This window comes from Elephas maximus, chromosome 22 (assembly GCF_024166365.1).
Source record: "Elephas maximus indicus isolate mEleMax1 chromosome 22, mEleMax1 primary haplotype, whole genome shotgun sequence".
NCBI classification, from domain to species: Eukaryota; Metazoa; Chordata; class Mammalia; order Proboscidea; family Elephantidae; genus Elephas; species Elephas maximus.
Window position 1 is genome coordinate 18,017,440 of NC_064840.1, and position 11,651 is coordinate 18,029,090.

Genomic DNA, 11,651 nt, shown 5'->3' on the forward strand with positions numbered 1-11,651 from the left:
CTTCTCTCTGCTCACTTCTCTCTTCTTTTATCTCTTCAGCCTCTGCTTCCTGGTTCCTTGGCCTCTTTGCCCATTGGCCCCTCAGGCCTCTTGGGCCCACCCAGACTTTGCCCTGCTCCAACAAGTGTGACAAAGCTCTTTAGCTCTACCTATAAGTGCCCAAAGGCACCCCAATTTGCCAGTAAGCCTCGGCCTAAAGGCCCTCGTCTTGGTCTGTGGGTCGGCAAGCCTAGCTCCACCAGCAAGTACCCAGAGACACCCACTCTGCCAGGAAGCCTCCTGACTGAAGGCACACAGCTCTCTCGCTCCGTGGGTCGGCTCCCACACCATCTCGTGCTGGTCTCCCAGTTCTGCTCCACTGTTTCTCTCCCACTGCTTCTTGCTGTCTGTGCCTTCAGTGGTGTTACATCTCCCCTCACTTCCTTCTGAGCCCTCACCAGAGTTGCCTTTGATGTCCATAATTCCACCAACAGTCTCCTCAAGGCAATCTACGATTTTATTATTAGGCATTTTAAAACTCTTCCAGCCTCTACCATTCACAGGTTCAAAACCACTTCCATATTTCAGGTATCTGCTAGAGCAGCACCCCACTCTTAGTACCAAATGTCTTGGTCTGGGTTCACTAGAGAAGCAAAACCAGTGAAGTGTTTGTATATATATGTCATTTTTGTTAGGTGCTGTCGAGTTGGTTCTGACTCATAGGACCCTATGTACAACAGAATGAATCACACAATGATGAGTTCGATGCAGGGTCCAGAGTGAGCAAAAGCCAGTGAACTTTGCCAGAACGTCCTTATATATTGGACGCAGGCCATGTCCCTGAGGAAACTCCCCTTAGAACTGATTGGCTGATCACATTAGATCACATCATGGAGGTGATTACATTATATCACAAAATGGAGGATAACTACATCATCACATAACTGCCAAACTACATCGTTATATAACTGCCAAACCACGAAGAGTCATGGCCCAGCCACGTTGACACACAACCTTAACCATCACAGACTTCCACTCTCATGGGCCAGAACCTCGTCACTCCAACCAAAAGGAGACTAGAGGTGCAGCTATTTAGCTGGGTACACAGCTGCCCCAGCCAAAATCAGGTTTTTTAAGAAGAGGAGCGTGGATATTGGGCAAGCATCTATCAGGGTCGGCCCCACTTCCTGTCTGCCTAGGACTTCCAGATTGGTTGGGGAGATAGACATGAAACAATCACGCCAATATATAATTATAAAGTTGTTATATTGCTATTAAGGAGAAGTACAGGGAACTTCGACATGGTATAATTAGGCCTGGCCTGCTCTGGGGAGGTCAGAGATGGCTTCTGTGAGGAAATGATGACAAGGTTTTTGCTCTGAAGGAAATTCCAGTGTGTGTGAAGAGACAGACGTACTAACAGCTGCCATCCTCTGCCAAGTAGGGAGCAGGCTAGTATGGTGTTTGTTATTGTTGGGTGCTTTCGAGTCAATTCCAACTCATAGCAGTCCTATATGACAGAATAGAGCTGCTCCATAGGGTTTCTTAGGCTGTAATCTTTACGGGAGCAGATCGCCAGGTCTTTTCTTCCATGGAACAGCATGTGGGTTTGAACTGACAACCTTTTGGTTAGCAGCCGAGCACTTAACCATTGTGCCACAAGGGCTTAGTATAGTGTCTAGGCCCTGGATTTACTTGCTGTGTGACGTTGGGCCAGTCACACCCTCTTTCTGAACCTGTTCCTCATGTGTAATGTAGGAATAATAAAGGATGAGCTCCATAGTAAGTGCTCTCAGGGAACACCTCCAGGGAGAACTATTCACATAGACTGCAGTAGAACTGTGGAGTGTGGCAAAACTGAGCAGGGTCCATTATCTTTTCTGTAAGTGAAGGGTTGAGGGAGCCCAAAGGAGGGCTAGTGCGTAGAAGATGCCCAGGATCTTTGATGGGCTGGGGGCAAACCTGGACAGGTGTGTAGAGTGAGCTGGTGTACTTCAAGCCAATTGTTCTTTGTTATCTAGTGCTGCTATAATAGAAATACCACAAATGGATGGTTTTAAGGAACAGAAATTTATTCTTTCACAGTTAGGAAAGCTAGAAGTCTGAATTCAGGGCGCCAGCTCTAGGGGAAGGCTTTCTCTCTCTGTTGGTTCTGGGGGAAGGTCCTTGTTGTCAATCTTCCCCTGGTCTAGGAGCTTCTCAGTGCAGGGACCCTGGGTCCAAAGGGTGCACTCTGCTTCCAGCGCTTCTTTCTTGGTGGTTTGAAGTACCTCTCCTCTCTGCTCGCTTCTCTTTTTCATATCTCAAAAGAGATCGATTTCAAGATCTAATCCTGTAGATCAAGTCCTACCTCATTAGCGTAACTGCCTCTAATCCTGCCTCATTAACATGACAGAGATTAGGATTTACAACACATATAAGAATCACATCAGATCACAAAATGGAGGACAATCACACAATACTGGGAATCACGGCCTAACCAAGTTGACACACATTTTGGGGGGACACAATTCATTCGATAACACCAGTGGTTCTCGAATCCTGGAGGATTCGTAAGCCAGAGAGAGCTGGGCCCTGCGCCCAGCAATTCTGATTCAGTGTTTGGAGTGGGGTCCATGAATTTGCATCTCTGACAAGCTTCCAGATGCTGCTGGTGCTGCTGGTCTGTGGACCACAGTTCAAGTAACACTGCAATAAATCCCAGGCCCGTGGAAGGCAGATGTGCTTCCAGGCAGCAGGGGAGGCTGTGGGGCCAAAGGCTGGCACGGAGAGATGGCAGAACCACTCCTGCTCTATATACTGCAGCCAAGTAAGGATCGTTGTCCTCAGACCCAGCAGGGACTGTGGCCCCCAGCCAGAGGCCTGGGTAATCCCCATGTCCCTAAAAGCCAGTGGGGTTGGAAGCTCCAAATTCACTCTAATAATCCAATTCTGAGGCTAAGCCCTTGGCTCCGTGCCCTACTAGGCAGGCCTGTGGCCGTGCCTGCTTCTGTGACATTAACTCTGCCAAGAGACCCCAGAGGTGCAGCTCAGAAATGCAGTGGCCTTGAGGACCAGAAGAACAATCTGCAGAAGGTGGGCTTCTGTGGACAGCTCTGCCAGCTGACAGGGGGAGCCCACAGGGAGAAGATGGGGTTATGGGTAAACTAGGATGCTTCTGCTCCCAGCGTTGCAAACTCCTACAATCATAGACCTAGTGGCTGAGAGAAAAGGCTAGAGAAGGTAACCAGGCCACTGTTAAAGGAACGTGAGTTCTCTTCAGAAGGGAGGCTGGGGCCGGGCTCCTGCCTCCTCTGATGTGGAAACTGGAGCCCCTCCCCTTTATCTTTTCCTAATTTTGGGGTTCCCAGAAACACTGTTTAAAGAAAAGACTCTGTTACCTTTAAAGAACTGAAATGTACTTTCCTAGATCGACCCTTCACCATCTGTTTGTCCTACTGCGGTGGCTCGCATGTTGCTGTGATACTGGAAGCTATGCCACCAATATTTCAAGTACCGGCAGGGTCACCCATGGTGGACAGGTTTCAGCAGAGCTTCCAGACTCAGACAGGCTAGGAAGAAAGGCCTGGCGGTTTACTTCCGAGAATTGTTCAGTGAAAATCCGATGAATCGCAACAGAGCATTGTCTGACTTGCTTCCTTTGGACACGTCATCGGGAGGGATCAACTGCTAGAGGAGGACATCATGGTCGGTGAAGTAGAGGGTCAGTGAGGGTATGGGAGAGCCTTGGTGAGATAGATTGGCACTATAGCCGCAACGATGGACTCAACCATGCTGGCAATTGTAAGGATGACTCAGGACTGGGCGACATTTCGTTTTTTTGTATATAAGGTCACCATGAGTCAGAGTCGACTAAAAGGAAGTCAACAACAACAACGAAGATTGACGCTATTGTAGGCAGGAGTTCTTTACCACACCACTGCTGAGGAACTCAATGTGCGTCATATTAGAAGAGCTCTCATTGTTTGAAAAATCTTAAAACTGAGCTTAAAACTGATTTGCCTCCCTGTGACTTGTACAGTCCAATCCGTTCACTCACTCATTCATGCACGCATGCATCCGACTGATATTTTGAGCACTTTACTATGTGTCAAGGAGCCTGGGTGGCGCAAGCAGTTTGTGATCAATTGGCAGTTCAAACCCACCCAGTGGCTCTGTGGAAAAAAGGCCTGGCAAACTGCTTCTGTAAAGATTACAGCCAAGAAAACCCTATGGAGTACTATCACTCTGTAATACATGGGTTGCCATGAGTTGGGGGACAACTCGACTGCGGCTAACAACAACTATGTGCCTGCTCTGTTCCTGGGTCTCTGTCCTCAAGAAACTCAGACTCTAGCAGAGGAAACAGGTAAGAAAACAGGCAAGTATAACGTAGTGGCACAGCGCTACTGTCAGGTTAGCCTAGGAGCAGTGAGGGTACATAAAAGGCACCAAATCCAGTCTGGCGCAGTGGGGAGGGTTAAGAGAGGCTTCCAGGAGGAAGGAACAGGTTTGCTAGGACCTGACGGATCACTAGTGCTTAGTCAGAAAAGGTGGCAAAAAGAGTTATAGGTACATAAAAGAAGTATATGTTTTTGTATCCGTAACTGTGCCCCCATGTGCTTTATTATATATATGAATATATATGCATACAGTCCCACAGGTGCATATCCATACACCTATATACACAGATACATACATATCTGGAGTCCTGGTGGCTCAGTGGTTAAGAGCTAAGGCTGCTAATGGAAAGGTCGGCAGTTCGAATCCACCAGCTGCTCCTTGAAAACTCTATGGGGGCAGTTCTATTCTGTCCGATAGGGTCTCTAGGAGTCGGACTTGACTTGACGCCAACAGGTTTTGTTTTTTTGTACACATATATGCCTACATATATATTTACCTGCACATATATTTTTTGTTGTTATTTTTGCTGTTGTTTCAAAATTATATATGCCATAGCCATTACCAGGAAGCCCACATGGCACAGTGGTTAAGTACTCAGTTGCTAACAAAAGGTCAGTAGTTCAAACCCACCAGCTGCTCCAAAGGAGAAAGATGGGGCAGTCTGCTTCCATAAAGATTACAGCCTTGGAAACTCTATGGGGCAGTAATGGGTATATAGCAATTACCAACAGGTCCTTTTTTCTTGTGAACTTTTTAGTGACATAGCTTACCTTTGTCAAGCAGTACATACATTACCCTCATTCAGTGTTGCCATTCCCATCACCAAAAATAACAGGCGTCTACTAACTAGACGGAAACCCCGGTGGTGTAGTGGTTAAGAGCTATGGCTACTAACCAAAAGGTTAGCAGTTCAAACCCACCAGGCACTCCTTGGAAACCCTATGGGGCAGTTCTGCTCTGTCTTATAGGGTCGCTATGAGTCAGAATTGACTCGACCGCAGTGAGTTTGGTTTTTTGGTTTACTGTCTAGAGAGTGAATCCCTGGTAACTACTAATAAGCATTGTTGTTAGGTACCATCCAATTGGTTCCGACTCATAGTGACCTATATACAGCAGAACAAAACACTTTCCAGGCCCTAAAATCGTTCCTATGTTTGAGCCCATCGTTGCAGCCTCTGTGTCAGTCCATCTCCTTGAAGGCCTTCCTCTTTTTCACTGACCCGCTACTTTACCAAGCACGATGTCCTTCTCCAGGGACTGGTCCCTCCTCGTAACATGTCCAAAGTATGATGAAGTCTGGCCATTCTCCTTTCTAAGGAGCATTCTTCTTCCAAGACAGATTTGTTCGTTCTTCTGGCAGTCCATGGTATATTCAACATTCTTCACGAACACCATAATTCAAAGGCATCAATTCTCTTCGGTCTTCCTTATTGATTGTCCAGCTTTCACATGCATATGAGACAATTGACAATAGCAGGGCTTGGGTCAGGCACACCTTAGTCCTTAAAGTAACATCTTTGCTTTTTAACACTTTAAAGAGGCCTTTTGCAGCAGATTTGCCAAGTACAATATGCCATTTGATTTCTTGAGTGCTGCTTCCATGGTCGTTGATTGTGGATTCAAGTAAAATGAAATCCTTGACAACTTCAATCTTTTCTCCATTTATCATGATGTTGCTTACTGATCCAGGTGTGAGGGTTTTTGTTTTCTTTATGTTGAGGTACAATCCATACTGAAGGCTGTAGTCTTTGATCTTCATCAATAAGTGCTTCAAGTCCTCTTCATTTTCAGCAAGCAAGGTTGTGTCATCTGCATAACGCAGGTTGTTAATGAGTCTTCCTCCAATCCTGACACGCCATTCTTCTTCATATAGTCCAGCTGCTAGGGTTATTTGCTCAGCATACAGATTGAATAAGTATGGTGAAAGGATACAACCCTGATGCACACTTTTCCTGATTTTAAACTATGCAGTATTCCCTTGTTCTGTTTGAACAACTGCCCCTTGGTCTATGTATAGGTTCCGCATGAACACAAAACCCAGTGCCGTTGAGTCGATTCCGACTCATAGCGACCCTATAGGACAGAGTGGAACTGCCCCATTGAGTTTCCAAGGAGCGCCTGGCGGATTCGAATTGCCGACCCTTTGGTTACCAGCCACAGCACTTAACCGCTACGCCACCAGGGTTTCCCTGCATGAACACAGTTGTTCTGGAATTCCCATTCTTTTCAATGTTATCCATAATCTGTTATGATCGACACAGTCGAATGCCTTTGCATAGTCGATAAAACACAGGTAAACATCTCTCTGGTATTCTCTCCTTTCAGCCAAGATCCATTTGACATCCCTAGCTCCACGTCCTTTTCTGAATCTAGCTTGAATTTCTGGCAGTTCCCTGCTTTTCTTGGTGGTATGAGGTCCCCATGTCTCCCTGCTCACTTCTCTTCTCTATTTTGACTTAAGACAAAATCTAATCTTGTAGATCTCATCAACATAACTGGCGCTAATCCATCTCATTAACATCATGATGATAAGATTTACAACACATAGAAAAATCACATCAGATGAGGAAATGGTGGAAATCACACAATACTGGCAATCATGGCCTAGCCAAATTGATACACATGGTTTTGGGGGTCACAATTCAACGCATAACAGTGGTTGAACGTTGACCAAGTCTTTCGGTACAGTGACTATGTGTATTCCTTCTGTCTTCTTTTGATGCTTCCTGTGCCGTTCAGTATTTTTCCCATTGAATCCTTCAATATTGCAGCTGGAGGCTTGAATTTTTTCTTCGGTTCTTTCAGCTTAAGAAATGTCGAGTGCGTCCTTCCCTTTCCATTTTCCATCTCCAGGCCTTTGCACGTGTCATTTAAATACTTTACTCTGTCTTCTTGAGCTGCCCTTTGAAATCTTCTGTTCAAATCTTCTGAAATTTAGTTTTTTGTATATTTATTTGTTCATCTCATTTCAAAACAGTGAGAAATACAATATTTTTTTTTGTGATTGACTTATTGTATTTGGTCCAGGGAACAGCATGAGCAAAGGTCAGACGTAAGGGAGAGCATGGCCCTTCTGGGAAACTGAGTAAAGTTCCCTCTTTCTGGTGTGCGGGGCTAGGAGCAGGAAGGGATGAAGCTCAAGAGGGAGGCACAGCCCATCCTGCTGCCAAAGGGGGCCCTGGGGACCTCTGGGGAACTTCCTTCCTATGTCCTCCGGGCCCATGCCAGAAACCTTGGTGCTTGTGAAGGGCTCACCTTTGGGGACAAGTCTGTCCAGAGAGCAACGGGGAAGCATCCCCATAATGGAGTAAAGAGTATAAGCTCTGATCAGCAAAGAGCAGACATGGTATGTCCCCAGTGGAAGACATCAGCGCCAGTCATCTTGCCCAGAGGACCACACCTGTGTCTGATTCTGGCTCTGGATCCAGCTGCCAGTTTGCAGGAAATTCAGAGGAGAGAGGAAACACTGAACTGCACCATGAGTGTGCAATCAGCAAAATACAGACTGGGAAAGCCTACAGGTCAAACGGCTTGGGTTCTTCAACATAAAAAGAAAGGGTGGTGGGGGAATTTGTGGATTACAAGAGACTTAAAAAAAACATTGAGTTAAAAAAAAAATGGACGGGACTAAAAGTATAGTCTCGAGGGATGTTTTTTCACTTGGGTGAAAAAAACCTAAAGAAACACAATGGAATTATTACTGGAAAAGTCAGAATAATGGTTATTTTTGGAGGGGGCTGTGACTGGGAGGAGCACACAGAGGGGTTTCTGGGCAGAGTTCTATTTCTTCAGCCATGTGGTGGTTACAAGAATGTTGTCTTATAATAATTCACCCAGCTGCATACATCTGTTCTGTGTGGCTTTCTGATTCTGTGTCTTATTTTATAATGAAATGGCTAAAAAAAAGAAAGTGTAGACTCAGGAGCCAGCTATCTGAGTTCAAATCCTAGCTCTGCCACTTATTTAGCTGTGTCATCCTGGGTAAGTTACAAAACCCTCTGTGCCTCAGTTTCCTCATCTGGAAAGCAGGGATGATGTCATAGGGTTGTCTTAAAGATGAAATAAGTTAGTATATATGAAGCCCTTAGAACAATGCCTGGCACAGAGGAAGCATGCTAAGAGTGTTTACTATTATTTCTGTCATTCTTATTCCTTGCTTCCCCTCTCCTCTTTCCCATGTGGCCTCATGCTTCAGTAATTCCCTCTCAAGGAAAGGAGAAGGGACCGCTGGGGACGGCGTTCCTTAATGGCTGTAGCCAAACCTGTCATTGTCAATGACAGGATAATCACATCTTAAATCTGGGATCCGTCTCTCTATCCACGGATTGAGTCTCATACAGCGTGATACAGCAAGGCGGCCTTGATCCTGTTGGCTGTGCCTGTGGCTCCGGTTGCAGGGCTGGAATAGCCCCTTAGCTCCCTGGAGGTGCCTGCCCCCCTGCTCCTTTTCTCTTGCTGAGGCCTGCCTTCCTAGAGACAGACAAGGGGCTGAGTATCATGAGGGAGGATGGGCGTTGGGGTGAACATGGCCCTGGGTTCTGACTTGGCTCTGCCACTTCTCAGCTGTGTAAGGTTAAGGAAGTCCCTTTCCTCTCTGAGCTCATTATCTATCATTAATGATAATAACTGTATCTACCTGGTGGGGTGGCTGTGAAGAAATAACCCACACATAATGCTTAGTAGAGGGCTTGCCTCAGGGCCTTCGCATATGTTGTTCCCTTTGCCTAGGATGCTTATCCCTGCACTCTCTGAACAGCTGGATCCTTCTCAACTCTTTGGCTTGGTTTGAAATGTCTCCTCCCTTAATGCTCTACTAAAGTAAGGAAGAAAGGCCCTGCCCCACCTCATTTATTTTTTTCAGAGCACATATGAAATTTATGGCCCAATTTTGTTGCGTTATGTTACATGATATTATGTTGTTATAAGAGCCCTGATGGTGCAGTGGTTAAGCACTCAGCTGTTAACCAAAAGGTTGGTCATTCAAACCCACCAGCTGTTCCATGGGAGAAAGATGTGGCTGTTTGCTTCTGTAAAGATTACAGCCTTGGAAACCCTACGGGGCAGTTCTACTGTTTCCTATACGGTTGCTATGAGTTGGAATCAACTCGACAGCATAAAACATGTTATATCATATTTAGTATACTGTATCATATTGGAAACCCTGGTGGCGTAGTAGTTAAGTGCTACAGCTGCTAACCAAGAGGTCAGCAGTTTGAACCTGCCAGGCGCTCCTTGGAAACTGTGGGGCAGCTCTACTCTGTTCGCTAGGGTTGTTATGAGTCGGAATCAACTCAACGGCAGTGGGTTTGGTTTTTGGTTTGGTATCATATTATGAAGCCCTGGTGGCACAGTGGTTAAGAGCTCAGCTGCTAACCAAGAGGTCAACAGTTCGAATCCACCAGCTGCTCCTTGGAAACTCTGTGGGGCAGTTCTACTCCGTCCTATAGGGTCACTAGGAATTGGAATCAACTCGACAGCAACGGGTTTGGTTTGGTATCATATTATACTGTACTTACTGCATTGTATCATACTATATTATATCAAATTTTTGGTTATCTGCTTATTGTTTGACACCCACGTCAAACATGTCAAAAATGTAAGCTCTATGTTGGCAGAGACCATTTCTGTCTTATTCACTGTAGCATTTCCAGTGCCTCACTGAAAGTCAGCAAATACTTATTGAATAAGTAAACAAAATCCATGAATATATAAGTCAATTTTTATTCACTTCTCTATCGTCTGTCTGCCCTGACTGGGTTGTGAGGAATGTGAGCGCAAGGATCTTGTCTGACTTGTTCTCTGCTTTGTCTTCTAAACACACTCTCCAGGTGCCTACTACACGCTCGGTAAATACTTGTCAAATGGATGTGAAGCTGGGGGTGCAGTGTGCGGAAAGCCATTCGTGACCACTGCCCTCAGGGGCAGAAAGTCTCCAGGCACACCCCCAGTGGCTCTCCTGATTTCAAATCCCCCTCTGCTTCAATGCTGGCTCCAGGGGCCCTCAAAGTCATATGCAGTGCCATGTAATGGGAAAATGATAAAGGATTGGGAGTTGGCTAGATCTAGATTCCAGTCCTTGATTAGCCATTATAATGTCTAGGACCTTAGGCCATTTGCTGAAGCCTCAGTTTGCTCATTTGTTCAAAGGTAGATAATAATAACAACAATAACAGAAACAGTAATAAATCTTCCTGGAAGGGTTTGAGTGAACAAATCAGGTAACAGACATGAAAAGCCCAATGTGGGTTGAACCGTCTCATGCACATGTGTGTTGTTGTCACTATTATTTGTAGCTACAAAAGCTTGAAACAGCCATTGAGAACCAAATCCTAGGGTGAAACCAGAGCCTTGGGGAGAGACTGCTGGGAGTCTCCCAACATCCATTTTCCCATCTTCTTTAGTAACAAAACCCTTGATTTTTACAACACGTAAAATTGAGATTACATTTCCCAGCCTCCCTTGCAGCTAGGTAGGTATGGCCTTGTGCCCAAGTTCTGTCTGATGAGGTATAAGCAGGTATGTGCAGCTTCTGGGAAGTATCCTTAAAGGGAGGGACATGGCTTTCTTTGCCTCCCTTCTTCCTTCCTGCTAGCTGGAGGCGGCCTTGGGGCCTCAAGCTTGAGCAGCCGTCTGGGACCATGAGGAAGAAGTCAGTATGGGAAAAGGTGGAACAACAAATTGGAGCCGCAGTCCCTGACACTTTCTGGAAACCATCCTAACAGCCGGGAGTGCCTGCTTCCCTATCCTTTACAAGACAGAGAAAAAACTTCAGTGCCATTTAAGCCATTGTTTTTTTTACTTTAGATTTTTCTGGCACTTGCGACCAAACTTCAATCTAGCAGACACAAGCTGCAAAAGAGACGAGGTCACATGGGCTAGATGAGTTTTACTTTTAATGGACAGTTGTTTAACGCCAGCTATGTACCAGGCATTGTCCTAAGCCCTTTACAAATATTACCTTGTTAATTCTCATACACGGAGAGTTTACCACGACCACGTAAGACACTCTCCTGAAGCTCACTTTATATAATCTTCTCAACCATAGGAGGTTGAAGGCGGTCATCACCCAGATTTACAGGTGAGAAATGGGAGGCTCAGAAGGGAAGTGACTTGCCCAAGGCCAACCAGACAGGAAGGCGCTTGCTTTTTCTGTCCTCAGCAACCCTAGGCCTGGCTGGCTTCTTCCCACTGACTCACATCCTCCTTGGGGAAAGGAAGACAGACCAAGTCCATTCTCCCTACTGTGAAGTTGGGGACCTAGTCAGGCTTCTGGGTTTGGGTTGCCCACT